Source organism: Vidua chalybeata, chromosome 20, assembly GCF_026979565.1.
Source record: "Vidua chalybeata isolate OUT-0048 chromosome 20, bVidCha1 merged haplotype, whole genome shotgun sequence".
In the NCBI taxonomy this organism is placed as follows: Eukaryota; Metazoa; Chordata; class Aves; order Passeriformes; family Viduidae; genus Vidua; species Vidua chalybeata.
Window position 1 is genome coordinate 5,751,050 of NC_071549.1, and position 27,694 is coordinate 5,778,743.

At 49.1% G+C, this 27,694-nt stretch overlaps 1 long non-coding RNA gene across 1 annotated transcript; it reads right to left on the bottom strand.

Moving 5' to 3' along the window:
- Positions 1 to 2,184: 2,184 nt before the first annotated feature.
- Positions 2,185 to 4,147, bottom strand: LOC128798097 (uncharacterized). The gene is made up of 2 exons (XR_008434324.1): positions 3,171 to 4,147; positions 2,185 to 2,732 (listed from the first exon to the last, which is right to left on the bottom strand). It is a non-coding gene; the product is annotated as an uncharacterized LOC128798097 (long non-coding RNA).
- Positions 4,148 to 27,694: the final 23,547 nt, after the last annotated feature.

Here is a 27,694-nt window from a genome sequence, read left to right on the forward strand (position 1 = left end):
TGTGGACGTGACAATTTCATCTTTTCTGAGCACCACTTTGACATCACCTGAACCACAAAACTCTCTGCTGCCCTTGCCAGTCCTGCTCTCCCTCAAATCCTGTCCAAGGTAGTGAATTATCCATGGCCCAGAAAGCTACAAAGACTTAGGGCTGGGCTCAAATCATGTCTCTGCTTGATGGATCCTTCCCTAAACCCCCAAAAACTCACGGTGCTCACAGCTTGCAGAACGGAAGGCATCTCACGGTTCATATTCTGCTTTCATTTGCAAGTGGCTTATAATAGATTAATAAATGATTAATAGGCATTAAAGACACGAGGAGCATAATTTAGCAGGTGATTATAAGCATGTCAGGAGAAGGTATTACAGAATATTATGAGCAACCTATTGACTGTTTGGGCTTTCCAGTAATCTGTAAGCATTGATTAGTCATTCATTAAAACACTGATTAATAATTTCTAAACATTCAGTCACCTATTTTTTCTGAACTCTTGACAGAAAATGCAACCAGAAATGGTACATGTGAAAATAAGGGTTTTTTCCATAGCCAGCCCTAGGAGATTTTAGAGCCAGAGGTGCCAAAATTCAGCCCTGATCCTTCCAGGAGAGCAGGAAATTACACCAGAATCAGGAATCCCCACAGAGCTGTTGCTGGTTCCACCAGGACAGCAGGAGGTGACTCCCAGTCTAGTTTGTACTTTCCAGAGCATTTTTATATTGAGAATAAACAACTGAGAAAGATGATTTTTTCCCCCTTATGATTCTAATCTTGTCCTGCTCTTGAGCTGTGAGCTGAGTCAGTGTTACCTGTGAATCCTCAGAGACAGAGGAAACATTTTCCAGGAGCAGCTTCCTCATCCCTGTCCCATCTTAGTGTCAAGTTTGTCCATTGGGGTTATCTGAGAGCAGTTAGGAGCTGCTTTTAATGAATCCCCCCAACTCACATGTTTTTTTTTTTTTTTAAACAGTACATTTTACAAACTAGATTTGGTCATTCAAGATGCTTTTTTTCTTTCTTTCTTTTCTTGGGCTGAGTTTTCATTTCTTTTCTAAAAAGAAGAAAACACAAACCCAGAAACGAGTGTTTTCTTTGCTGTCCCTGAGGGCCATCAGGAAGAGGCAGGATTTGAGTGACAATCTCTCTGATGCTGTCCAGCCCTCGTGTGGGGTCTGTGCCCTCTGGACCAGCTCTCACCCCAGTCCCTGTTTTCCATTCTGCAGTCTGGTTGAGGCAGTGTCCCTCTCAGACTGCTGAGACCTCGTGTGCTGCCTTCCCTCACCTCTCCTCGGGGTCTGAACCCTCCACCTGGAGCACATTGGGACCACAAAGACTGTTCCCATCCCTCTGGGCTGACAGGCAAGGGGACACAAGGGACACATGGGGCACAGCCACCCCAGGATCTCCTTCCTGGTATAAGCCTGCTCCTGCTTTGGCACTGGCAGTGTTTTCCAGGTGCTGCAGCGGCAGAGATTTTTAAGGAAGAATGTGGAGGAGGCTTCATGGATTTGTGCACAGGATTAGCACAGGAGAAACTTTTCTGCCCATGGTCTCTCCTGGCCCCTGCCTGAAGGGAGCCTGGCAGCCATGTGCTCCCCTTCCAGCCTGCATTTTGAGTGCTTTTCTCTGTTTGGGTTTGCGTGGGCCAATTACCAGCTCCATCCCCATGGAATGCTGCCCCTTTACAGTTCTCACTTCATCGATTTGGATGAAATCTCCTTGAAAATCCTGTCTCTTTCCTTGCTCTTTTTTCCCCCCCCCTAATGCAGCCTGCTCTAATACCTCACCAATCCTCCTTCAGATCCCTGCGTAGCCCATTAGTGTGTTTGTAGTGTAAGATTTCCTTCCTTTCCCAGAATGCAGGAGAAATAATTTCACGGTGTTTTTCAGTCTCTGAATATTGACAGAGATGCTGCTGAAAGGGGCTCTCTGTTCCTGCTTGTACCTCTTCACACTTGAGCTCACACTCGTGTTATTCAGCACTTAACAGCTCCCCCCCTTCCCAGGATGGGTGCTAATTGGCTGAAATTAAGCACGGAGCGATGAAATATCCTTCACACCCCATATTCATGCCCCCATCCCAACTTCTCAACCTGCTGGTTTCCAATTAATCCAGTTCAGCACTCTAAATGGCTCCATGTCACTCCTGACCCCCTCTGCAGGTTTCCAGGCTCTCGGAGAGATGCTTCAATAGCTCCCTGTGGGTTTTGTTTATTTAATATTTGCTACATGCTGCCACTTCTTGCAGGTCTTGGGGTGAAGTGGTTTGATTCTTGCTCCTCTGTTCTGGATGCTCCTGTTCAGGGCTGGGTTAGTCACTTTATTTTTTTTTGGAGGTCAACCCCCATCCTCCTGCTGTTTCCAGGACATTCCCTGTCAGGAAACCTGGGCTGAAGCACAGTCCAAATGTGAAGCCTCTCTTGTCATTTTCTGTCAGGTCCTGCAGGTACTTCAGAGGCATCCAGAGATGTGGCTGGAGCTGAGCTGCTGGCCTGGCCTGTGTAGATGGAAAAGCTTGGGGGGAACAACAAAAGAAGAAAAATCTTCCTGGCTCTTCATTCTCCAAACCTGGTGGGGACTGTGGGGTTTGTTGCCACCCCTTTGGCTCATACCTGATCTCCCTTTGCAGCCCTTACCCCTCTAGCTTGCACTGTGAGCCTCTCCAGGATTTTTTGCAGGTGAACTCTTGCTGGGTGAGCTCTGCATCTCAATTTCTCCCTCTCCCCCAGAAGGGCTGTAAGGAAATAATCTGTGTGCTAAATGGGATCATGAGGGAAGGCAGAATTAGCTACACTGAGAGATCTTTACTGAGGGCAGGAAAGAACCAGAACCAAAGATGATTTCTTGTCCTGACCCAGATTCCTCTGGGAACCATGTGCACACCCCATAGATTTTCAGTTCCCAACATTAAACAGGCTAAAGAGCAATGAGGATATGCCCACTGCAGAGGATCAGCCACGGATCAGCCATGCCCTGTGTTTAGAGTCAGACTGGAGAGAAACACCACCCAGCATCCTTCACAGTTCTGTGCTGTCCCCATGCCAGCAGAACTCTTCTGAGAGCCAGGAATCTTCCTCTGGTGCCCAAATGTAACAGGGGAGGTATGTGGGATTGTGCCCCAAATCTCTGCAGAGCCCAGCTCACTTCAGGCTCAGCTGAAAGCAGATCTCACCTTTTTCCATTCATATTCCAAGTGGTTCATCCAGCAGGGAGGCCCATTCCTCACGAAGATGATGGCACAGAGAGTGCTCCTTCTCCCATATTTCACTCCTTTTGTTCGTCTGGGCTGCACTGGGAAGAGCTGCTCTCTAAGCCATGCTGCTGGGAAACCTTTTTCTGCCTCTGTTGTGCAGTCAATAATCTACTAAAATCAGAACTATCCATTTGCCTTGTTCCTATCAGTCTAACTCTGTGCTATTATTGAATCTCTCTGTCGAGCTCGCTGCTGGCTTTGATCTTTGTCACCGTAGCATCTGACTGTCACACGAATATATATGGAGGACGTGGTCTCCTTGGCTTGGGAGATTTATCTCTCTGTTGGGCTGGTCAGTAGAGGAAGGAAAAAGAAAAAGACAGCAGCAAGGAGAGAGACAGATGGTGAGAGATCCAGAGAAACTGAAAAGGCAGCTCAAGGATTGATAGGGGAGGAAAGGAGGAGGAGTGAGGGAGGGAAGCGGCTGGGGAAAAGCCTCTCAGGACTGAAGGGCTGATGGAATGCCCTGCTCAGGGCTGGGAATTGCAGAATTGGACACAGCATGGGGGTGAGGAGGGCCCTGCCCTGTCCTGAAGAGCTCGTTTAGAGGAAGGAGGAAAAGAGGAATTTCAGAGCCATCAGACATGTCTGAGGGGGCCGCTAATGAGATCACATGGGGTCAGAGAAAGTGCGGGTGGTTTAAGGCAGCAGCTCCTTCCTGGGAAGCTGTTTAATCAAAAATATTGTATCTTGTCAGGAGCCAATGAAGCAAAGTTAAAATAGGCCCGTTATTATGTAAATCCCTCACCAGCCTGCTGGGAGAAGACAGGCCTGAGCTGGGCCAGGCCGTGGCTGCTGCTGTGCTCGCTGACAAACACGAGGTGCTGCCATCACCCTGTCCCCAGAGCAGCCCCTCGCTGCTCCTCATCCTCATCCTCATCCTCATCCTCATCCTCATCCTCCCCACAGCACTGATCCCTCACCTGGGCACCTCCAGTCCCCTGGCAGGCAGGCACTGAGGGGCCTCTTTGTCTCTCTCCAAGCCAGCCCTGCCTGGCCGTGTGGGATCTCTGAGGGAAAAATCCTCCCAGTCCTGCCTGGCCGTGTGGGATCTCTGAGGGAAAAATCCTCCCAGCCCTGCTCAGTCATGTGGGATCTCTGGGGGAAAAATCCTCCCAGCCCTGCCTGGCCGTGTGGGATCTCTGAGGGAAAAATCCTCCCAGCCCTGCTTGGCCATGTGGGATCTCTGAGGGAAAAATCCTCCCAGCCCTGCTTGGCCATGTGGGATCTCTGGGGGAAAAATCCTCCCAGCCCTGCCTGGCCGTGTGGGATCTCTGAGGGAAAAATCCTCCCAGCCCTGCTCGGCCATGTGGGATCTCTGAGGGAAAAATCCTCCCAGTCCTGTTTGGCTGTGTGGGATCTCTGGGGGAAAAATCCTCCCAGCCCTGCCTGGCCGTGTGGGATCTCTGAGGGAAAAATCCTCCCAGCCCTGCTCAGCCGTGTGGGATCTCTGAGGGAAAAATCCTCCCAGTCCTGCCTGGCTGTGTAGGATCTCTGAGGGAAAAATCCTTCCAGTCCTGTTTGGCTGTGTGGGATCTCTGAGGGAAAAATCCTCCCAGTCCTGCCTGGCCGTGTGGGATCTGTGAGGGAGAATGTCCTCCCAGCCCTGCTGTTGGTGAGGGGCAGGTTCTGCTAAGCCAGCTCCTGCCATCTGAGGGGGATTTGTCCTGTCGTGCCCTGTTCTGCAGGCAGGGCTTGAGCACAGAGGTTTCTATCCCATAGGAGAAGCTCAGCCTCTGGATTATGGCTGCTCCCTCACCTCCCAGCATCTTTTGCTTCTGATGTGCTCTTACACTCCTTTTCTCCCTTGATTTTGGGAAAATACTCAGAAATAGGTTTCCTTTCCCTTTCCAAATCCCTGAAGACTTGTTAGGTAATCTGTGGGTCAGGGATTTTTTTAGGTTTAAGCCTTTTTTTAGTCTGTCACTTCTCAGGCCCTGCCATCCTATGGAAAAGCAGCAGGAACGCAATTAGCAGCCACATCTCAGCCTTTGTCGCCTGTGCCAAGTCCCTGTGTTTGGCTGAGCTGCTGAGATAAGGTGTTGGCAGCTCAGGTGGTGAGATTCAGCCTCTAAGAAATCTCAGCACAGAGCATCCACAGCAGGGATGAGAGACAGCAGCATGAGAAGGATGGAAATGACAGGGAAACCCAGGCAGCCCAAGCTGCAGTGCCTTTTATCCAATTCCAGGTACCAAAAGTATTCTAACAGCCGAATTTCCAGACCACTACTGATCCTTTTACAGCCCTTGTAAAAGACAGAGTTCCAGTCCTACTGGCTTTTATCAGACCAGTTTAGGGAGAGGGTAACAAAATTTTATCAGCAGATGCCAAGAGCCTCCTAATAAAAATTCACATCCAGATCTTATCCAACTGAAATCCCACTAATCCAAGCAGAGGTTTCACATCAGGTGTGATGGTTCCTGGCCCAAGTCTGCTCCCATGCAGAGCAGAGGGTGGATTTTGCCTCTGCCAGTAAAAAAGAGGTTAACACAGGCAGCAGGTTCTGAGCAGCTGGGAAGGATGAAGGAAAAGCTTTTTAGTAGAGGGCAGTTAGAGAAGAAAGCTTTTTTTTTCCAAAGGATATAGCTTTGGGAAGTCTAGGAAATTAGGCAGGACAGGTTTCCAGAAACAAATCCTCAGCAGGGAGCAAACTGAACTAGTTTCTGAGGCAGTGCCAATGCCAGAGTGAACAGAGGAGCTAAACTTGCATACAAATTCTGTGCGTGCCTTTCATTCCCTATCCGTGTCTCTCCCCGTGCCTGCCAATGGCGCTCCCAGTTAATAACTTGATCTGTGAGATGAGCGGTAGGAGGGAGGGAGCAGGGCACCGAGCTGGCAGAAAAGATCTCCATCATCTTCAACAGAGCCTTGGAGGACTCATGAGGCAGAAGATGATCAGAAGGGATCTGGGGATTAGAGAGGGGAAAAGTTGAGCTGTGCTGTGGCTGCAGAGACAGGCTGAGGGCACTGCAGGCACAAGGTTACGCTCCCTTCCTCTGAGACACAGCTGGGACACTGCTCTCAGTGCCGCACACCTCCTCAGGAGAGGGGTACTGACAAACTTGGGAAGTTCAACAACATTATTGGAGCTACAGGGAGTTCAAAGGGTCTGATTAACAAGGAGAGATTCGAAATATCTAATTATGTACTGCTTGGCAAAGTAACAACTACGAGGGACAAGATAAGTGTCTGCATATTGAGAGAGGATAAATACCACAGATGGGTAATATTAATGTGCAGTGACTCAAGGGAAAGTCTTAATAAGAGGAGAAGTCTCTGTGGCTATCAGAAAATATTCTTACATCTGGTGCACTAGGCAGCAGTGTAGTTTACTATGGAGAGGGGTGAAATCAGCTGGGAATTGTAGATCTGGGGAAGCTGCAGCAGTGCAAAATATAACGAGGGAAACCATCCTGTGGTGGGCTGCAGGAGAACAAGGGCTGTGCGTGTTCTTCTCCATTAATGTGTCAGTGTGAATCTTTTGCCACTTAGGTTCAATTTCAGTAACACATCTGTGTGACAGCGGACTTGGATTTGTGTCAGATTTCCACTGGATGTCAAACAATTCCATGGATTTATGCCAGTCAAGTATTTGTTCCTGTTCCTTCAACTTTCCCTCCAGTCCCTGAGTGGATCCATCATTAAAATCACTCTGTGCTCTCCCAAGCTGGGAAGTTCAATGGAAGCCCAAACCTTGACGTGGTGACACACTGTAATGAATCCCAGGGCTAGAAATAGCTCAGGCTGTTCTCCAAAGATCTGGGCTCCCAAGGGATGGAGAAACCTTCAAAGGGGACTCACATTCCCCTGGCCCAGCCACATGTAATTGCAGCCACTTTGAGAGCATGGCCAGAGCACTGTGAGGTGGGGCCATCAGAAGGGCCAAACCAGGCTGAGCCCTGTTATTCCCATAAAAATCTCTGGGATATTACAGCTCCTGCTGCAGCACGTTGTGCCCTTAAAGGTAGAAGCCTCAGCGCTGACTAGGATGGCATGTGTCACACTTAGAAAGAATAAAATAATAACATTTAACATGTAAAAAAAAATAGATAATAAAATAATAAAATAATAAAATAATAAAATAATAAAATAATAAAATAATAAAGGGGCAACCCTGTGGTGGCTTTCCAGTTCCCTTAAAGACGGCTTGGCAGCTGTGTGGAAAACAGCCATGTGAGAGGCATGTGCTCCACGGAGCAGAGCAGGGCTGCACACCAGAATTAGCACCAGCTGCTACCAAAGGCTCTGAACTCCGGGCTTTTATCTGCTTTGCATAGGAATTGGCAGCAGTGAATTCGGATTCCCAGCCCTCAGCTGCCGTGTGAGGAGGCTGTGGCGCGTTTTAAATTAATGGAGGGGTGGGGGGGGATCAAATTAGGGCTTTATCAGCATAAAAGAACTTGAAATACAAAGTTAAACTCAAAGACTAAGGGGCTGATTCTAATTCATCAAATATCCCCACTGCTCACAGTCCCTAATGAAAACATGTGTAACAAGCCTGCAGGGTTAATTTTACAGGAGAAAAAAATTCCAATAAAGCTCCATGAGATTTTCACGTTAAATTAATGTAACGGATGCTTAAAAGCCTTTCTAATTAGGCATTGTTATTAACAGGAATGTCAGGTGAATGAAATCAACCCCTGAGCTGACATTTCACTCCCATGAACTTCCAAGTTGGTGTTTAATCCCTCGCACGTGGCAGCTGCATTACAGTGGGGTCATGGCTTTTCCAAACGTGCTCCTGAGCTACTCCAGCATTTCCTGAGTGAGGATTTTGCCAAGCCAACCCTCCCCTGCCACGAAGCATTCGCTGCTCTGTCAACCTGTTGGGAGGAAAACGATGTAAATAAACCAATGGAGAGAAAAAGAGGGAAAAAAAAACCAAACAGGGAGAGAAGTGGTGATTTTGGGAGCTGAGATGAGCAGCTGTGTGATTCTTTTTCTGGAGACGTGTCCTCGAGGGACTGCCACAAGACGTCAGCTGTGCTGCCTTGTGGTGGGTGGAATCTGTCTGGCTTCAGCTGGATGTGTCTTCCAGAGGAAGCAGGATTGCAGCTAAACGTGGATCAACATGCTTCCACAGGAGCTGGGGCTTCTCTTGGAACAGCACTCACCCACACGGGTGTCACAGGGATGCAGAGGCAAAATTGCCACCCTCCTGTGCCACTGCAGCTGCTGGAATGATGAATCTGGCAGCCAGAAATCTTTCAGGCATGGGAAGTCCTGTTTGCTTCCATGCAGGGTGCAGAGAGCTCCTGGCACTGCAGGCAAAGAGCCAAATGAGATTGGAAAGGATTAGGGTGAGGGGAAGAAGGGCACTTTTATTTCATTAGGAAGGAAGCTGTGGCAAACACCTCAAATCCTCCCTCTCTCGCTGGTGGAACCAGGAGTCTGCTCAGGCTCTGCCAGTTCCTGACCTCATGTCTGGTTCACAAGGTTGTTCCTCCTCTCAGTCTCTGGATGTGTAGCCAGGGAGAACTGGATGTGTCTTCAGGTCCGTGAGACACCTGCTCCATGCATCCCTGCTTGGTCAGCCACACACAAAGCTCACACAGACCCCTCATAGCCAATTTTAGCAGCAGATGAGGATTCCTGAACAGGTTTTTGTCCTTTCTCCCCAGCTCTGTGCACACAGCACCGTGAGAGATCCCAGCCCATTCCCATTCCTCTGTTTCAGCTGCAGCCTCTCTGTGCTTGTGCCCTTCCTCCAGCTCTCCCCACACAGGAGCTGGGTACAGAGGTGATGCTTTACTCAACTCTCTTTGGTCTTGGGAATCTCAGACTGACCACAGGAATCTTTGGGATTTCACTGCCTTTTCCACCTTCCCATTTTTGCAGGCTGCCCACAGTGGTCAGCTTCTTGTCTCTCTTCATTACTGTTTCACCACCAGCAGCCATCCCAATATTTTTGTTCCAGCTTGCATGTGGCCCTTACCCTTTGGAGATGTGTTTCTACATCTCCCATCTGCATCTCACACAAACCCTTTTCCGCCTCCCCCCCAGCACTTGTTTGGAGCTAAAAATTCTCTGAGGGAAAAAAATAACAGTTGTTTCTGCTCAGTGTTTTGGCCTTAATTTCTCTCTTCATCAGAATCCTTTTAATTAATGCCTATAGGAATTTAATCTGTCTGCCTTGTTGGTACCTCTGGCTGTCAGGTGCTGAAAGGAATGTTCAGAATCTTATCGGTGCACAAACATGCATTTCAGCTGGTCTTTGCTCCTGCGTTTGCCTAATGGCTTCTTTCAAGATTTCAGCCCTTATTTCTTATCTCTTTCTGTAGCCAGTTCATTGGCAAAATAAGGAATGCTGGAACAGGCCACTTCCATTTCCTTTGGCTGAGTTATGGATAAATTAAACTGAGTAAAGAACACACCCTGCTCCTGGAGCCTCTTCCTTCTTATTTCCAGGGCAGCTGCTCATCCACAGGTCAGCTCTCACACCAAGCTGAGTGGTCACCAGAGGTTTTCTGCTGTTTTGTCTGCAAATTCCTGCAGGAATATCTGCATCCCCCCAGGATGCTGGAGCCCATCAGCAGGAGCAGAGCTGGGCTGGGAGGATTCTGTGTTGTTTCATGGGAGCAGGGAGAGGAGAATGCATGGACATGAATTACTGGTTTGTTTCTGGACAAAGCTGGAGCATGTTAGCAGGGAGAGGAGGGAGGCACAAAAGCCTAATGAATTTTCCAGAGGAAGGAGGCAGATAAATCTGCCCTCACAGAGGAGTTTGACAGGAAAACTCCATACCACTTCTTCTCTCATTGTCTCTCCCTCTCCCATCCCCCTTTTCCTGCCCTGTGCACACTTCAGGGTCCTTTTGCACCTTCTCCCAGTCCTTTCCAGCCTGCTGATCCCATCATACCACTTCTTTTTCCCTCTGTCAGTCTCCTTTCAGCTCTCCTCCAGGGAATTTCTGAGCCTGAAAGTGGAGCATGGACGTGCCAGTGCTGGATGATTTGGTGTTGGTCAGGATTTTACCACACTGTGTGGCTTTTGAACAGCATCCCTGTCCATGTGCACTCCTCCCACAGGGAGCCAGGTGGGATCCAGGGATCTCTGAGCTGGTTGTGGCTTATCCTGGTGGGCTGGCTAAGAGGAATGTAAATCAGTGTTGCAGCTCTCTCTCCAGGTACATGCTGATTTACACCAGCTGACGATGTGGCCTGTGACTCCCACATCTTCACTGAGCCATTAGCACTGGAAAAGGCCTATTAATCTGGATATACTCCCCTTGGGTACAAAGGCAGAAGAATTCCCTGCCTAGTCCTGTCTACTTATTTTTCTCATTTCATTTTTTGATGAGGTCTGCACAAGGAACCTCTCCTCAGAGCCAGCTGCCTGCTTGCTATGCACGAGTTATTGCATTGCTCACAATCCGATTGCTTTCCTCACTGAAGGGCTTACACCTAATAAAGTTCATGGCCATTCTTAAACACAGCTTTGGAATAAGATACTGCTCTGTGCTGGGTCTAAAGGAAATTCAAGGCAAACATTTTACAGATCATCAACACTGAAAATCTCCCCTGAGTAAGAAATAGTATTAGTTCCCCAAGTGTCCTCCTGCTCATGACTAATCATGGGTACACTGTTAAATCTCTTTCTGACTGAGTCTTCCAGCTGGAGAGATGGAAGATTTCTCCTTCCAGCTTCACAGGGGTGTCAGGAGAGCAAAAAATGGGGTGCATTCAGATGCATCCAGCAAGGGGCACAGCCCGAGCCTGGGCTGTGCTGTCACTGCTGCTGCTGGCACTGCTGCCAGGGGTGCTGCTCACAACTGCTGCACCTTGTGTGCAGGTGGGAAGCTCAGAGAGAGGGGAAATGGCTCCTGTGAGATCAACCAGAGATCCAAACACAAGAGAGAAGAGGCTGAGCCCTACATGCTCCCTCAGGATCAGCGGAGTCTGTTCTAGCCTGGCTGCTCCTTTTCGTGGAAGTTCTGACCTGTCCAAAGGGGCACCTAGTATTTTTAGAGCAGAGAAACCTGCAAGCAAAGGGGACAGACAATAAGTGACCTCAGCTTTCATTCCCTTGCAGCCTGATGCTCTTATTCTGAATGCAAAGGTTTGTGTGCTCCAAAGCAGAGCTAATAAAACTCGCCCTGCTTTGTCTAAGCCTTACCTAGAGAGGCTCTCAGCCCCAGCTGCTACCTGGGCTACAGAGAAAAGGGAGTCCATTAGCACGAGGAGCAGCACACAGGCTGCCAGGTAACCCCTGCCGAGGGTCAGGAGTGCAGCTGAGTCCATTTCCTTAGGCTTTGATCCACGTTTGGAGGCTTTGGGTTTGCTTAGAGCTGGGGAGTGATGTTACAGTCCCCTGCAAGACTCCAGCATGGACTGAGAGAGCAGCCTGAGCAAGCAGGGGTTCTGCAGCCACAGCAGTGCCTTTCCTGATAGTTTGGGCATTATCTGCACATCTGCATGCTTTGAAGAGGCTCAGCTTGTGACAATGTCCCTAACAAAGGCCACATTTTTCTTTCAGGTGTTGCAGAGCAAGGTGAGAGACATAGAGGGAAACCTCAGCCTGGCAAGGCTCAGGATGAAACTCAGGGCTGTCTCACTGCACTCCATGTTTTCCAAGGGACCTTTTCAATCTGTCTATTTCTATCAAAATGATTCTGACAAATTGGAGAAATGGTTTGGAAGAAATTAGATGCAATTTAATAAAGATAAGTACAGGACTTTCCATCTAGGCAGGCACAATGAACTGTTCTCATGGAGGATGCAGAAAGGCAATCCTGCAAGAAAGTCTGGGGCTCTTTTTTTGATCAGGGAGTGGATGAGAGATGCCAAGTTGCTGTGAAAAATGACAAACAGGAGAGTGTAGACAGAAGTAGCCCCGGCCGGACACATAAAATGGAATTCCTGCATTGCAGGAATGTGCTATGGAGAGCTCAGCTGGGTGCTGGATCCAGTTTTGGGCACTACTCATCCAGAAAGTTGCAAAGCATTGGAAGAGAGTCCAGAGCAAGGAGGACTGACTGAAGATTGGCAGGCATGGGCTGAAAAGGAAAATTGAGTAAACTGGGATGGTTTAGTCCAAAGAAGAGGAGTTCAAGCAAGACTGGAACAGTTCTGAAATATGAAAAAGGCTGATGCAAACAGAATGGGAATAATCACTTTTCCATGACTACGGAGCAGTCAGCTAGCACTGGGCAACTGCAGTTCTAATTAAACACTTAGAGGAGCCTTCCCAAAGGAAAAGAAAGCAAAATGTTGGACAGAAAGTGTCAGAAGGGGCACGGCCTGCAAGAGTGGCCTAGAGAGACAACAGCTGAAAATGGTCCAGCCACACCAGCTCTGTATGGGGACAGCAGGCTGGGCTGGGTGACTTCCTGAGGTGCTTCCAGCCCTGGGATCCAGGAACCTCAAAGTGCAGCCTCACAGCTCAGTGGCATCACTTTGGACTTAGGCAGCATCCCAGTTTTGCAACTCAGTTGGGTTGTGAAGACACCCACCACCACTTCGGAGCTCTGCTGCTCCCCCTTGACCTCCCTGCCCAGCCTGTGAGCCCAGGAGAGTCTTCTTCATGTCCACAAAAAAAAGTCCAGGCCAATAAAACACTGCCATAAATAACAGCAGCTGTTCTGGCTCCATTTCCCCATCCCTGGTGGTGCCAGCCCCATTAGAAATTCTTGGTGCCAGTCAGCAACTGGAGAGGCTTCCTCCAGTCTCAGGTGGGAGCAATCCCATGGTTACTCACTGTGGCCATCAGCTTTTGTTTCGCACGATGTGAGGATGATTTTCTGAGCTACCTGGGCCATGTTCCTGCACGGTGTTGCAAGACTGGTGTGAGTTTAATCTCTGTATTAGCCCACAGTGAATAACCCAGAGCAGCCCTTGAAGGAACGGTGCTGGAGAACATTGCTCCATCTGCTCCAAGCACAACCTTCCTGTATCTTCCCCTTAAATGCCTGCTTCCCCCTGTTTAACAGAACAAGTAATTAACGATGTTAATTTTAATCTCATTTGCTAATGAAGGCAGCCTAATTGCACAATAATTGGCAGCAGCCTTAACAGAAAACAGAAAATAAACCCTGCATATGTAATTCACTTTAACTTCTTTCTAATTGCCTCTCTGATGGTTTTCCATCATCAATGGTGTCTTCGGGGGATTTTGGTAATAAAGAGAAGTATGGAAGACAGGAGATGGTGCCATTGAGGAGAAGGAGCCGGAGTGACAGGCCAGTAGCTGCTTTTCCCCAGCTGGGAATTCTAGATTTGGATTTCTAGATGTGCCAGAGAGCCAAGTTAGGGCTGGATTCAATCACTGGAGCTCCATGGACTGTGGTTTGGCCAAAAAGTCACCTAAAGGATCTCTTGGATTCCTCATCCTTGTCCCAGCTGCCTGTTCTCCTGCACACTTTCCCAAAGCTCCAAACAGCAACTTTCCAAGAAGACTTGTTCTACTGAAGTGTTCTTTTGTCTGATGTCCTCTTCTGAAGTCCCTTTGGTCTGCACATCTCAAGATGTTTCTAAGTCCTTCACTGATCATTCCTGAACATCCAGGAATGGACCTGGATTTTTACAAAAAGGCACAAAGGGGATCAGCAGTTTCTCCTGGAGCTCCCAGGGCTAGAAAGGCTGGCAACAACCAGGAGATGGGTGGCAAGTCCTGCTGCTCCTACAGTTTTTAGCAATTCTGGGAGGTGCCCCTGACAGTTAAGTGCTTTTTTTTAATGGTCCCTTTGGACTGGCTCCATGTATTTGCTGCTCCTCTCAGGATTTCCATTCCCTTCTCTACCATCCACCACCTCCTTCCCCAGTTCCACCTCAGTTCATCTGCTGCATTGTCTTCCTCTAATTAGCTCCTTCCTGAGTTGTTTCTTTCATCTGTGCAATTGAATAACAGCTGAAGCAAACATCGGAAGAGGGAACAAGAGGAGGAGGAGGCTCATTTGACTGGAAACAGCTGTCATTCCATGGCCCAGAGGGGCTGCTGGAGAATGGAGGAATGGGGGCTCTGTCCTTCCTCGCCCTTCCTGGCCAAGCTCTGGTTCTGGGGAGAGAGGGGGGACAGGAGACATTTGCTAAAGGACTCACCAGTGGGCAACTTAGAGGAATTACACCGGCTGGAAATCCCAGCTGCTGCCTCCCAAAGGTTCCCTTGGTTCACATCTCTCCTAGCCTGCTGGCCTTTGAATTAAAACAGTCTAATTAGCGCAGCTCATTATAATCAGCTGTCTCAGGCTGCTGAAGATGTGCAATGGAGGCTGATTCCTGAATGCCCTCACAAGGTCTGGACTTGGGTAGTGCCAGTGGGATTTCTGGAGATCTCTGAGGGCAAAGGATGCTTTGTGGTCCTCGTGGTGTCACCTGGGCTGGACAGTCCCCTTGGAAAGGATCCCTTGGGAGGGGTGTCACTGCCTCAGCCTGAACATGGAGGATTCAGAGGAATCCCCTTGGCTTTGAGTCACCTTAAGGATCAGATGTCCATCCCTCATACCTTCCATCCTGGAGAGTCTGGGTGACCAGGATGAAGCCAGGAGGAGAAGCTGGATCTGGCTTCTGTTTCTTTAGTGGAAAAATGCTTTGTTGTCATCGTGATGTCACCTGGACTGGACAGTCCCCTTGGAAAGGCAGGTTCCCTCAGGAGGGGTGTTGCTGCCTCAGCCTGAACATGGAGGATTCAGAGGAATCCCCTTGGCTTTGAGTCACCTTAAGGATCAGATGTCCACCCCTCACACCTTCCACCCTGGAGAGTCATTGGATAAAGCCAGGAGGAAAAGCTGGGTCTGGCTTCTGTTTCTTTAGAGCAAAGGAACAGTTTGTGCATTCCCTGCTCAGAAGGCACAGGATGTTTCCTCCTCCCCAAGCCTGCAGGAAGTGCAGGGTAAATCTCTCATCTTCTCCCACCAGTCCCTGCAGGATCTGCCCAGGCAGCTCTGTTGGCACCAGTGTCCTCATCAGCAGGCACTGCTGCCCTGCCCCGTTCTGGGAGTGATTCCTGCCAGCCTGCCAAGCACAAGGAAACTCCAGACTCACCGTGCTGAGCTGATCCAAACCCTGCCCTCAGATCAACACCTCCTGCAGGAGGCTTGGGATTTGGAAAATCCACCCCTGAGAGCTCCTGTGCTCAGCTTCGGGTTCTTCCACTGCTCCATCAGCAGCATCCCTCCCTCCTTCCCTCCCTCCATCCCCATCCCCGTGTCCCAGGATGGGCACAGCTCCAAAGGGGAGCACAGGGGCTCCAGTTTTAGTGACAGTCTGAGCACAGGTGACAGCTTCCCAGCGGGCACCACCTCCCACATCATTCAAAAAGTGCAGGGAGCTGCTGCAAATCCATGGGGAACATGGAGCCCCAGGAGCAGCAGGATTTGTTCCCTCACTGGCACTCACAGTTGGGGACTGACATCTCAGGGGGAGGCCAAGCACGGGCAGCTTTGGCAGATGCCAAAAAAATCCCAAGTATTATAAACGGGACCACACTCCCGGTACTAAAAGTGATCTCAGCGTTTATTGTAATAAAAAGAAAGGCCTAAAGCAAGGGGACCTGCGGGCTGAGCAGGAGCGTTCCCATCGAGGATGCTGCAGTGTCAGGGCTAGATCTTCTGAGCAGCCATGTCCCAGTGGGTCAGATGTCCCTTTTTATCCTGTTTTGTTGTTTTTTTTTTTTGTTTTTTTTGTTTTTTTTTTTTTTTTGTCGCTTTGGATTGGTTTCTTTTTGGATCCTTCACTTGCATGAAGGTTTAAGGTCCTTGATTGGCCCATTGCAGTTCTGTCCAGGCTGGCTTGTTTCGCTTGGGGGTGGTGCACTTTACTTAGGTGTAATATGGTACAATTGAGTACCGTATTTCTTATAACTACCCTTTTAACCCCTTTTACCATAACCAAACTAACAGTATATGCTCAACAACTACCAACTGTTTGACAACTGTTTCTAACCTATTTTTAACACCAAGCCTGGTTCGTTTTTTTTTTTTTTTTTTTTTTTTTTTTTTTTTTCTTTTGTTCTCCAGGGATTCTCCAGCATGCCAGCTTGCAGGCAGGACAGGAGGTGGGGACACAGCCTGGCGCTGTTTGTCACTATCAGAAGGGGTCACTGCTGACAGATGTCCTCAGAGCTTTTAGAGCCCACAAAGCTGCTAAATACTAATTTTTTAAATGAAGTTGTCAACTGATCTGTGATTTGATTGTGCAATTGCAGCGTTCAGGATAAATCATGCAGAAAATTGTCTAATTAAACTAATAAGGAGTCCAAGGCAGAAGATGTTCTCTAGTTGTTGCCTTGGTCACAGGGGGAGGAGGAAAGACCCTTTTGGACAATTTTTTTTTGCTCAAGACAGGGAAGAAAATGAGACTAATGTGTAATTTCACCCAGACCTTCCTGCAGTCTGGGATGCTCTGTTATTCTGTGCAGCTGGCGCAGAAACTTTGGCTCCCCATCTCTCATCCCAGGGTATTTTCCTGGTGAGGCCAGGCTGGGGTGTGGGTAAGGGCAGGGAATTAATTTTGGGGCTTGCCTGCCCAGCTGCCTGGTGGTGACTCAGGAAATACAATCCTCTGCTATTTTTTACCTTGCTCATTTTCCCGCTGTGTTTCCCGTGCTGGGAATGCCCGTGCAGGAAGATGAGGGCTGGTGTGGATATCCTGGAGCAAAACGTGTCTGATACATCTCTGAAGAGGGATTTAAGCAGCAGCTAATTATCCCAGCCCAGGATTTGGAAAGGATGGCAACTCTGACACTCAGACTCTGTAAAAATCAGGAGCTTCACTGCCAACAGCTGCTCAGCACCTTGGGTTTGTGCTGCACACAAAAAACAACCACACAGGAGCTCTGTGCCAGTCCTGCCCTCTCTGTCCTAGCTCAGGGCTTGTCAGGATGTTATAGGTAATAAAATGATAAGGCCGAATCAATAATCAAAAAATTAGGTTTTAGGATTCGGTCTCCAATAGCCACAATCAAGGAGGCAGCGCCGAGCCCGGGATCGGCACTGGGTGAACACTGACCCGAACTCTACCGCTTCGGATCCCCTCTGCTCACACGTGTTGTCTCTGTTTTTTCCGCCTGGGGCAGAGTTTCACATATTCTTTTTGTTGCTTCACATATTCATGTGGTCTCTTTTCTCTGTGCTGGGCTGGACAAAGCTGTTTCTGGGAAGCGATGAACGCTGATCCTCTGAGTTACGGGAACCTGGTATTGGGATGCACGCCCCTGACGACTCTGACTGTCTTGACTGTAGATATTCCTCGAGTATTCATCGCTTGGGTGTCTCCTGAATTGTCCCAGGGAAGGGCCCATCTCCGCATGGAACCACAGTTTTTCGTTTGTAAATTAGGTCTTTCTCCCTGCTGCCATCTGTGGTTTCTCAATCTTTCCCTGGCTGCGGCTTGTGGTCTTTTAAAACTTTAAGAATCTTTTTGTACAAGCACAACTTATTTCATGCATATTTTACATAAGCACGAATTATTCCATAACATATATTACGAGGAGAAGCCACATTGCTGTCCCCAGCAGGGAAAAACCCATTCCCAGGAGTGGGGGTTAATATTCCCAGTGCTGAGTGTCACCTCCTGAGACACCTGCAGTGACACCAGCTGTGTGTGGTGGGGTTTGAGGCAAAATGCAAGGGGGATTCCAGGCAGCTCCAATCTGTTTCATTCCCAACCTGCCCTCTCTAGCTGTTGTGTTTCCATAACTGCTGAAAAATACAGGGACACATCTGGAGGGGACCTCCAGACCTCTGGAGGTTCACCAGTCTTCCCAGCTGTTTTGTCCCTCTTTATTTGCTGGGTGTTAGTCCCTTCTGGGTTTTATTCTCAGATCTGCTGGGAAGGGCATCTTCAGAGCTGTGGGATGGACTGGCCCAGTTTGGGTTCAGCTCAGTGAGTGCAATAATTTTGTCTGAGGGGCAGGCAGGGAAGGGAAAATGAAGCAGAGGCTTCAACAGCTTCTGCCAGCATTGCAGAAACCTGATTTTTGTTCTGAGGTAACACCTTTCCTCCAGTGCTGCTTTTGACAAACATATCATGGAATCCTTTAGGTTGGAGAATACCTTTAGGATCACTGAGGCAAACCATTCCCCCCAGCACTGAACCACATCCTCAAATGCCACATCCACATATCTGTTCAATCCCTCCAGGGATGGCAACTCCACCACTGCCCTCAGCAGCTGTGCCAGGGCTTGACAACCCTTTTAGCGAGAACATTGTTCCTACCATCCAATCTAAATTTCCCCTGGCACAACTTGAGGCTGTGGCCTCTTGTCCTATCACTGTTTCTTGTAGTCTAGAGAGTAGGAAGAGCTGATTTTCTGCAGCAGGCACAGCACATGCACTGGTAGGAGCACGAAGAACCTGAGAAATGGGATCTGAGCAGGGTGGAAATAAAGGAGTGGGAGTCAGTAACTGTCAAATCATGCCAAATGAAAAAGATTGTATTTTGGGTTCGCCTTGCATAAAGCATGTAGGATGGCCTGTAGCACATTTCTTTTCTCTCTTTTTCTCATCTCTCTCGACAATTTCTCATTTGGTCACCGAACTGAAAAATTCATCCTTTGCACTGCTTTAAGTGGAATTCCATGTCAGAGAGTTTCTTGAGGAGCAGCAGTGGCAGGGATGTTGGTGGGGAAGGTGGCAAGAACAGCATTAATCCCAGCTCTGTGCTTTGGGCCTGAGAGAGCTGTTAACTCACAATAACACCTCAGGGGATTATTGATTTTCAAAGTGACTGTCTTGTTTTTGACAGCATAATTTTGTCACTCCCTGGGTCATTTTACTTTCTAATGGGAAGAAAAGTCAGAGGATCAGACTGCTCTTTAATGGAGAAAGAGTTATCCAGCTGTTTTGTGGCACTGGTTCTTGTCAGAGTTGGGAGGTTGGTTTAAAGTCACACCTGTGCCAAGCAGGATTGGGTAGCCAGATCCTTCTGCTCCAAACCAGGATTAAAGGTGTCAGTGCCCTCTGAAACCACATCAAGTCTCCACTGAAACATCCAGGATGGATTTGGTGGCAGTGGGAAACAAGTAAATTCCTGCCTGGAAGGTGAGGGAAATCTTTCTCTCAATCACACGCCAGCTTTTCAGCTCTCCAGTGAGAAACCAAAGAAAACAGAATATTCCTGCGGATCTCTTCCTCAGTTCTCATCCAGGAAGGAGCCTGAGCCATATTTGTGTGCTGGGAGGGGACAGGGTCAGTCAGCAGCACTGACAGCTCTTTTGTTGGTGCTGCTCCGTGTGCTGGGAATGTGCCGAGCCCACTCCTCCTCCTCAGCTCCAGCACCGATCCCGGCGTGGGGAGGAGCTGGGGAGGGAGGGAGGGAGGGATGGAGGGATACTCCCTGCTCTCCAGCATCCACTGCTTGTGGGAATATCAGATCAGTTCTCCTGTAACTGATGCCTTCTGCCAAATGCAGAGAATTGTCCCAGGAGCCTCTGGAGGAGGAGCAGCTGCTCTGGGTGCTCAGAATTCAGGTGCTCATTGCCCCAGCTTCAAAATCCACCTTTCTTCCTGAGAATCCCATCAGAGGATGTTTCTTCACTTCTGTTTGAGTTAAAGATCCCGGTTGAGAAGGCGTTTTTTTTTAATTTAGTTTAACATCAGGGTCAGTTTGACCTCCAGGCTGAGTTTATTTGTTGGTTTAGTTTACCTGGAGGCATTTCTGCTGAGCACTTCACCTGCTGGCACATTTCTTGTTGAGATCCAATTAACAATCTCCATTGGAAGAAAATGTAACATTACAGGAGCTTCTCTAGGGTTCCTCTGCTGGTATCCCTGCTTCTCTAACTGTGCTCCACAGGAAAACATGTCCCATCCCACTGCTCCTTTTCCTCTGCTGCTTCTCCACCCTTCCACCTCTGACTTCCAAAGATGACCACAGCGCTACAGAAACCTCTGATTTATCTGTGGGACAGAATGAAATATCCTACCCAAAATGAGGATCTTATCCAGTTAGAGGAAGGCCACTGGGTTGCTGGGACTGCCAGAGGATGTTCCTATGGGTAATGGAGCTTCATTTCCATGGATATGTGGGATGGGAGACTGGGCCAGCTGAGTGGGCAGAGACAGCTTCCCCAGAGTGTCAGAGCTGCTTAAAACTGCTGGCCTGAGTTATTGTCACTTTAAGGACTCAAACTGTAACTCTCCAGTTATCAACTTTCCTACTCTTTACTCCAGGATCTCGGGAGAAAGTGAATAGGTGTGGCTGGGGAGAGACCCTTGGCAGATAAGCTTCCAGCAGCTCATTATCTGCTGGGGAGATTTCAATGCCTGGGAAATATAAAGCTGCTAATTTGTATTTTAATATTCCTCCTGTGTCCCATCGGCCGTATAAATTAAGTAAATTCAATCAAAGGCTATCCCTTATCTATTGGCTGCCTGTGCCTTGCTGGGGAGCTGGATCAGCTACAGAGAGAGAGAGGCTGGGAATAGAAATCTGAGATCCCTCCCGATATATCAAAGTCAGACAAAGGGAGAGCACTGATCGCAGGCAGCCAGACAACAGCCTGGGCAATAAAAAAAAAAAATTAAAAAAATGAAGAAGAAGCAGAAAGAACAATCCTTCTTTTCTCTTCCCTATCAGCATCCTGAGCTGTGAATTACAAGTGAATGAGAGCTGACTTATTCCTTTTTTGAGGGAGAAACTCACGCACAGGAGTCAGGGCAGCAGGAATTATGGCTCCCCTGGCCATCGTAGATTGGCCCCCCTGTGAGCCTGTAGTATTTTGCAGGACTGTTTATGGGGCTAACTTTAATGTCTTAATATATATGTGCAGTGTGCCAGAATTACAGCTGCAGGGGGAACCATAACTTGGAACTTCCTGACTTTCCTGCGTGTAGAGCCTTAGCTGCAATGTTAATTTACTTGAGGATTTTTTGGGTTGTTGTTGTTGTTGTTGTAAGTCGTTCCCTGCCCTGATTCTTTATGGATACAAAAAGGACAAGAAAGCAAAATACTGTTTCGGTGCTGGAAACGATGGATTAGCACTGGTAATTCCAGGCAGGATGTGGCTGTTGGTGGAGGGAAGGTGGGAATTTCAAGGCCATGCCTTGGAAGAAGAAAAGGAGGCCTAGAAGTGTTGGAATTACAAGGACAGGATGGTTTAGGAGGGTTTGGTGTTGCTGGAACAATGTCAGGGTGTGGGAAGCAGCACTGGAAATCGCCCTCACAGGGCCAGGCAGGCTGAGCTTGCTCTGCTCTCATGTTAAAGCCAGGAGAACCCGGGTTCATTCCCACTGCCAGCACAGCTTTACGGCTCCACCTTGGTCAGCCAGGAGCAGCCAGCCACAGAATCACTGAATCTTTGAGTTCTTTAGGTTGGAAAAGCATGCCAAGATCATCAAATCCAACCGTTCCCCCCACACCGCAAAGGCCACCGCTGAGCCATGTCCCCAAGCGCCACATCCACGTGTCTGTTCAATCCCTCCAGGGATGGGCACTCCATCACTGCTCTGGACAGCTGAGCCAGAGCCTGGCCACCCTTTTGGAGAAGGAATCCTCCTGGAAAAGTGGGGCAGACCCTGCAGGTACCAGCAGTGAGCATAGTGAGGACAGTGAGGGCCTCCCCAGCCAACCAGGACAGGGCTGATTGTCCAGCAGTGCCAGGCTTGGTTTAGTTTGAAGGTTGCACAACTTTTTAAGTATTTTCTCTTCCTTTTCCTCATGAAAAAAAGCCACCATCAAGTCTGAAGTGAAGAAACTATTGCCTTGAATGATGTCCCCAGTTTCCTGCGCCTCCATCTCATGCTGCTTCTCTAATGACTTGATCAGGGTGATGGCTCTTCTCTGCTCAGCTGAATCTCTCCATCTCACCCACTGGCACCTCTGAGCTTTAAGGTCTCTAATTCTGTGTTGAAAGCACTTGAAATCAGCTCAAAAGCTCGGAGGGAGCGAGGGCAGGCAGACTGACGGACAGACAGAGTGCCACACTCAGTTTGATTGCTCCAGTTTTATTTCCAGCAGCAACCTGAATAGAAAAAATCAAGGCAAATATGATTTTTGAAGTGGGGAAAAAAGGATAAAATCGAGTTAAAGGAAAACAGGAGTGAGAAATTTCAGCTCTCCTGAAAACACATTGTTCTTCCAGGGGTCAGAATGTGTCTCTTGGAGATGACACAGGAGGAGCAGGTGCAGGGCAGGTCTGACTGGGCTGGCTTGGGGGGTTCCTTGTGGCTGTCTGGTGCACAGAGCTGTTCTTTCCCCCTCTGCCAGGAACACCTCTCCTGTCCAACCAGCAGAACACAGCACTCAAACCAGGGCACTCAAGTGATGCTGTGGGGTCATTGTGCTCTAAGAGTCTTACAAGAAACCGTTTTCCTCCTAGAAGCATCACACCCTGCTCCCATCCCTGCCCAGACTGATTTATAATCAATAACACCAAAATCCTGATGCCTTCCTCGGGCTATTGAAAGCAACAGTTACCCTAAGAACCTGTTTTGCCCTCCTGCACCCAGAAATTCAGCACAGAGAAAGAAATCCCTGAAATCCAAACCATGCTGCCTGCCAGAAAAATAACCAGGAGTCTGCCAGCCTGGATAAAACCACGCAGAAGGAGCAAGCCACATTCCTAAAGCCAGCTCTTCCTCCTGTCCACGCAGGGATCAGGGAGGCTGAGAGGTGCCTGTACTGCCCCAGAGCCTTTGGCAAGCATGGCACAGCTCGTGTTCCCCAAGGCTGGTGTAGCATTAAGTTCTTATATCCAAAAGCAGCCTTTCAAATTGCTGCCTGGTGTGTTACATAAATCCTCCCCAGGATCCTCAGAGACTGCAAGCAATTACACTGAGGTGCTGAGGAAGCAAGTGTGAGCTCAAAGAAAGGTTAAGAGAAGAGGAGTGGGGGAAAAAAAATAAAAGAAGGAACAACAAAAATCGCAGCCCTGGAAGCAGCTTGGAGTGGGAGGGAGGCCACATAAGACAAGGCTGTGTGACTTGTGTTGAAATTGCTGCATCTTGGCCCATTCCATGCAGGGCCCAGGGGAATATCACCCATCTGCCAACAGTGGTACAATTTGGTGACGATCTGGGATGTTCATTTATGGCCTAAAATAGGGGAAACTTGTCAGCAAAGCCCAGAGATGGTTCCTAGAATCTGTTCTCTTGAAGGCATTACCTGGGTGCTCCCCAGTCAAGGACATCCCCCTCTATACTGACCTTACAGATGTGTGGGCATGCAGGAGAGCTCTGGGAAGGGCTCCTCACTCCCTCTCACCTTGTCCTGCAGCAAGAAACAGCAGCAGCCAACATCTGGCTCCTCCCAGCCAGCGGGAAGCACGAGAGACTTCCCTGGAGAGCAGCTCCAAGCTGAGACTGGCCTGCTCCATCCCTGTCCTGGAGCCCTTCCAAGGTCCATCTGCAGCCTGAGGTGGAGTGAGGACCAGGATGCAGAGACTGGGTTGAAGGACTGAGTTGGGAGCACTGGAATTCCCTGGGGCAGGGCTCAGAGCTGATGTTCAGCCGCTGCCCTTGGGGTCTGGCTCACCCAGAGCCAAGCTGGGCCCGGTTCCAACGCCTTCCAGCCAGCTGCAAATGGGAGCTGTTCCCTTCCCTGCCTTCCCATTTCCCCTCAGGGCGGTCATCTCCATTAGTGAGCGTCTCCAAAGTGCTTGCAGAGCAGAGCAGTGTGTGGAGCTGCTGGCTGGAAGCTTCCCCTTGATGCACAAGTGCTGTTTTCCCAGGGCTGCCCTGTGCCTAATGCAGCCAGCACTGCCTTCTTCCCTCATGTTTTGCCCTCCCTCAGTCCCATGATGTTGTTATCCCTCACCACCTGACAGCTCCAGTGCTGCTAAAGGTAGCTTTTGGGGGAAGGGGGGTTGGAGTTGAAGTGAATCCATCAAACAGATTTACCAGGGCTGCCTGAGCTCCTGGTGCAGGAACAGATGCATTTCCCTAATAGACACGGGCATGGATTTCACTGCCAGGCAGCTGCATTAAGGAAATGGATGGCAGGTCCTGGAGACATCTGAGCTCTGGGTGGAGGAGGTTTAATCCAGGGACACAGTCCTGGCCAATGTGTCACTGTCTGGCTGGAGGATGCAATAATAACTGTCTCTCTTAGCTGTGCCCTGGAGGCTCAGAGGCTCCTGATAACCTGCCCTTATCAGCAGTGGAAGCTGGAACAGTCAGGCAGGAGCAAGGAAGGAGCTCACGAGTTAATCCACAACAGCTCAGGCCAGGCTGCCACACACCAGCACCTCTGAGGGATCCCTGGCAGGCGGCACAGGCAGGCTGTGGACACCTGAATTAGCAAAACACCTGGAATCCTTCCAGAGGGTTGCCAGGGAGCTGCAGGACTGCTGGATGGTGCTCAGAGAGGGTGGCTTGGCTCCCAAACCATCCTGGGAGCAGCACTGAGTCGGGGTTTTTTCTCTCTTCAGGTCTAAACTGGGTAAAAACTCCACCTTTGGACCTCCAGGTCCCAGCACAGCCCCATGCTCATGGCTGTGTCCCCAGGATCCTCACTTCCATATTTTATCTGGTTCCCACTGGATACCAGGCCCTTTCCCTATTTCTTCCCCAGGTGGGTGTAGCCTGCAGAGCTGCCTGGCTACTCCCCTCACAAGGAGCTGAAGAGGATAAAGCAAATCTGAGTAAAATAGAAGGAAAATGAGAATCTCTGGGCCACTGACATCTTTCCTCCTATCTCCGAGCATCTTTGAAAGACTTTCCCTTCCTTTGACAGAGCCAGCCAGCTCTTCAGCTGGGAACTGCACGAGTCTCAAGCAGCTTCAAAGCTGGATGGCTGCATTCACATTCCCAGCTGTGAGGACTTTTAGAGTCTATATTTAGGCTTTTCCATAGGATAAGGGACAGGCAGCATGGGTTCTGCTGAAGGAAATTACGTTTCTCTGACCCGCTTAAATCCTTTGGATGAGTTAAGAGACCAGTGGATAAAAGGGAATAAGAGAGTATATATACACACACTCCTTTTGAATTTCAAAAGCCTTTTTGGATAAAGACCCTGACAGAGAGCTATCAAGGCATAATGGTGACCAGGGGGTGTGAGTTAAAGTCCCTGTGATAGATTAATGCTGCTGGAGAGAATGGGAAGAAATGGGCAATTCTCTGCAGGAGAAATTGTGATTGTCAAGGGGACGTTGCATGAGAATATTGCTCAGTCTGTTTCCCCCAGGTTGTGGCCAGGGCTGAGCAGAGAGGTGAGTGTGCTGATGACACATTTGGTGTTTGTTTTCTTCCCCAGTGCTGCCCGCTGTCCTGATTTCCACCTCTGACTGAAGCTGGCCCAGCTCTGCTGCCAAGAAGTGCCTCTGATTTGCACTCCAGGCCCTTTTGTTCACAGGCAGAGAGGGAAGCAGACTGGAGAGGGCTCTGGAATGCTCATTCCCAGCTGCCCACATTCCCCAGCACGCCGGGCTGCCTCGCTGGCACATCCTGCTGCCATATGTCCCCAGTCCGGGGCTGTGGCCGCCAGTGCCCGTGTCAGGAGAGCTCCCCAGCACAGGAGAGGGGGCTCTAATTAGTCTGCAGGCCTGGCAGGATGTTGAGAGAAGGAAGTTAATTAGCAGGATGCATTTGGACACCTCTTCAGGGAAGGGCTACACCTTTTACTCTGATTTTCTGTGTTCCCCACCATCCCCACGTCGGTGTCTGCCACCGTTGTCCTGCTCTTTCTCTCTCGTCTGTAGCTCCTGCTGCTCCAGCTGTGGCAGCACACTTGGGATCACACTTTTCCCTGCTCCCCAGGCTCTGTGGGCCAGGCCTGAGTGAGCTGATCTGATGGAGAACAGGTCTACTATTTTAGAAAAGCTGCAGTGGGACTCAGTCTTAGTCCTTTTCTCCTCCATTTCTTCTCTATTGCCCTCACAGCCAAAATCAGTATAAACAATGAAGTATGTTTAATGTTTGGACTTCTGCTTATATGGATGACTTCCTCCTCTGCCACCCAAATGCTCATCACCTTAACTCAACTGTGCTCAGATCTGAGCTCACAAGTCCTGCTGAGACTTTCTGCCTTTGCTCCCTTCTCCAGCCCCTCACCCACGCTCCCTCCTCTGTCCCCCCACTGGAATTGTGGCTAAATTGGATTAGAGTAATTAACTTTTGGTCACACTTTTCAGTGAGCAGTCAGGAGGGAGAAAAAGAGAAGGGAAGTTAATTGAGTTGAAAGGAGACAACGTCAAGCAAGGACTTCTGCTTAATTGGTGTTGGTGATGCCCATGGAAGTGTTGCAGTTGTTTGCAGTGGGCATGGAAAAATTCTGACCTCTTCTTCATTACCCTGGGTCATATTGTGCTCTGCTTTTGGGGAAGGGGATTGCTTGGATTGAATTACCTCATTTTTCTTCCAAAATTTCCTCTTCCCCATGTTGATAATGACACAGCTTCACCTACACAGTGTGAATGTAAATTGGACAAATGATTTTGGCTTGGTGGGCTCCAAACCCTCTCATAAACTCAAACATGTGGGTTCTGTCTGGTCTGAGAAACCCTTGTGGAGATGTTCCCATTTCCTGTAAACAAGGATTTGGCCTCACCTCCCACAGCAGCTCCCAGCCTCTGTGACATTTCGATCTGCTCCAGGATTTATGGGAGGGAAGATCATGCCTCATCTGTTAAATGAAATGCCTCAGATAAGGCATTTCCATTTATTAAGGCAGTTATTATATTATAATTAAGCACCAGTGCTGGCAGAAAACATATTTATGGAGGTTTAACCATGCAACCTGAGAGAGATAAATAGAGGCTGTGGAAGTGCCTGGGGTTTTTCACTCTCAGGGAGAGGCATGACCTGGAGCTCAGGACACTTTCATGGCCAACAGCCGAGCAGGAACTGTTGAAAATTGAATGCTTTTTTTTTCAGCAAGGGGAACTGGAGCTGAGAAAAGACACTTTCCACAGCCATGGCAGCCTGGTTTATGAGAGCTCACACTAAGTCAAGTGTCCCCTTCACCCTCCTGCTCCTGCTGAAAGCTTAGAGGTCCTGGGTGCTGCATGACAGAAAGCTTCACTTCTTTTCCAAGAGATGGAACACTTCCCTTCCTTTTCCAAGAGTTATGCTGGAATCCTGCTCAGAAATCCCTGCCCTCCTTCAGGGCTGTGCTGGCATTCACTTCTCTGCTGCAGCAGCTGAGGGAGGGGGCAAAGGGAGCACTGAGAAATGGGGGGAATGTGAATAGGAGAGCTCTCTGAAGCTTGGTATTAGCAGGGATTTGGGAAGGTTGGGAAGGTATAAAAGGAACTTGAGAGAAGCGTTTTCTCTGGAATTAAGACCAGAGTCCATCTCAGTGTGGTTTTTAGAGCTGCCTGGAGGCTGTGTAACATGGCAGCTTCAAAGAGGAGAGCCAGAGGAGCAGGGAATTAATGGGGCTTCTCCCCGTGCCCTGCCTGTCCTGCTGTATCTGACCTGGAAAGAACTCAGGAGGAGAAATTAATCTGGGAGATGTGGGCCAGGCTGGAGCTCACAGGCAGCTTGGCTCTTAACTGGGCACATGCAGGTCCATTTTATGCTCAACCTGTGTCCAGGTGCTCCCTCCTGTCCACATCCAGAGGTTGGGG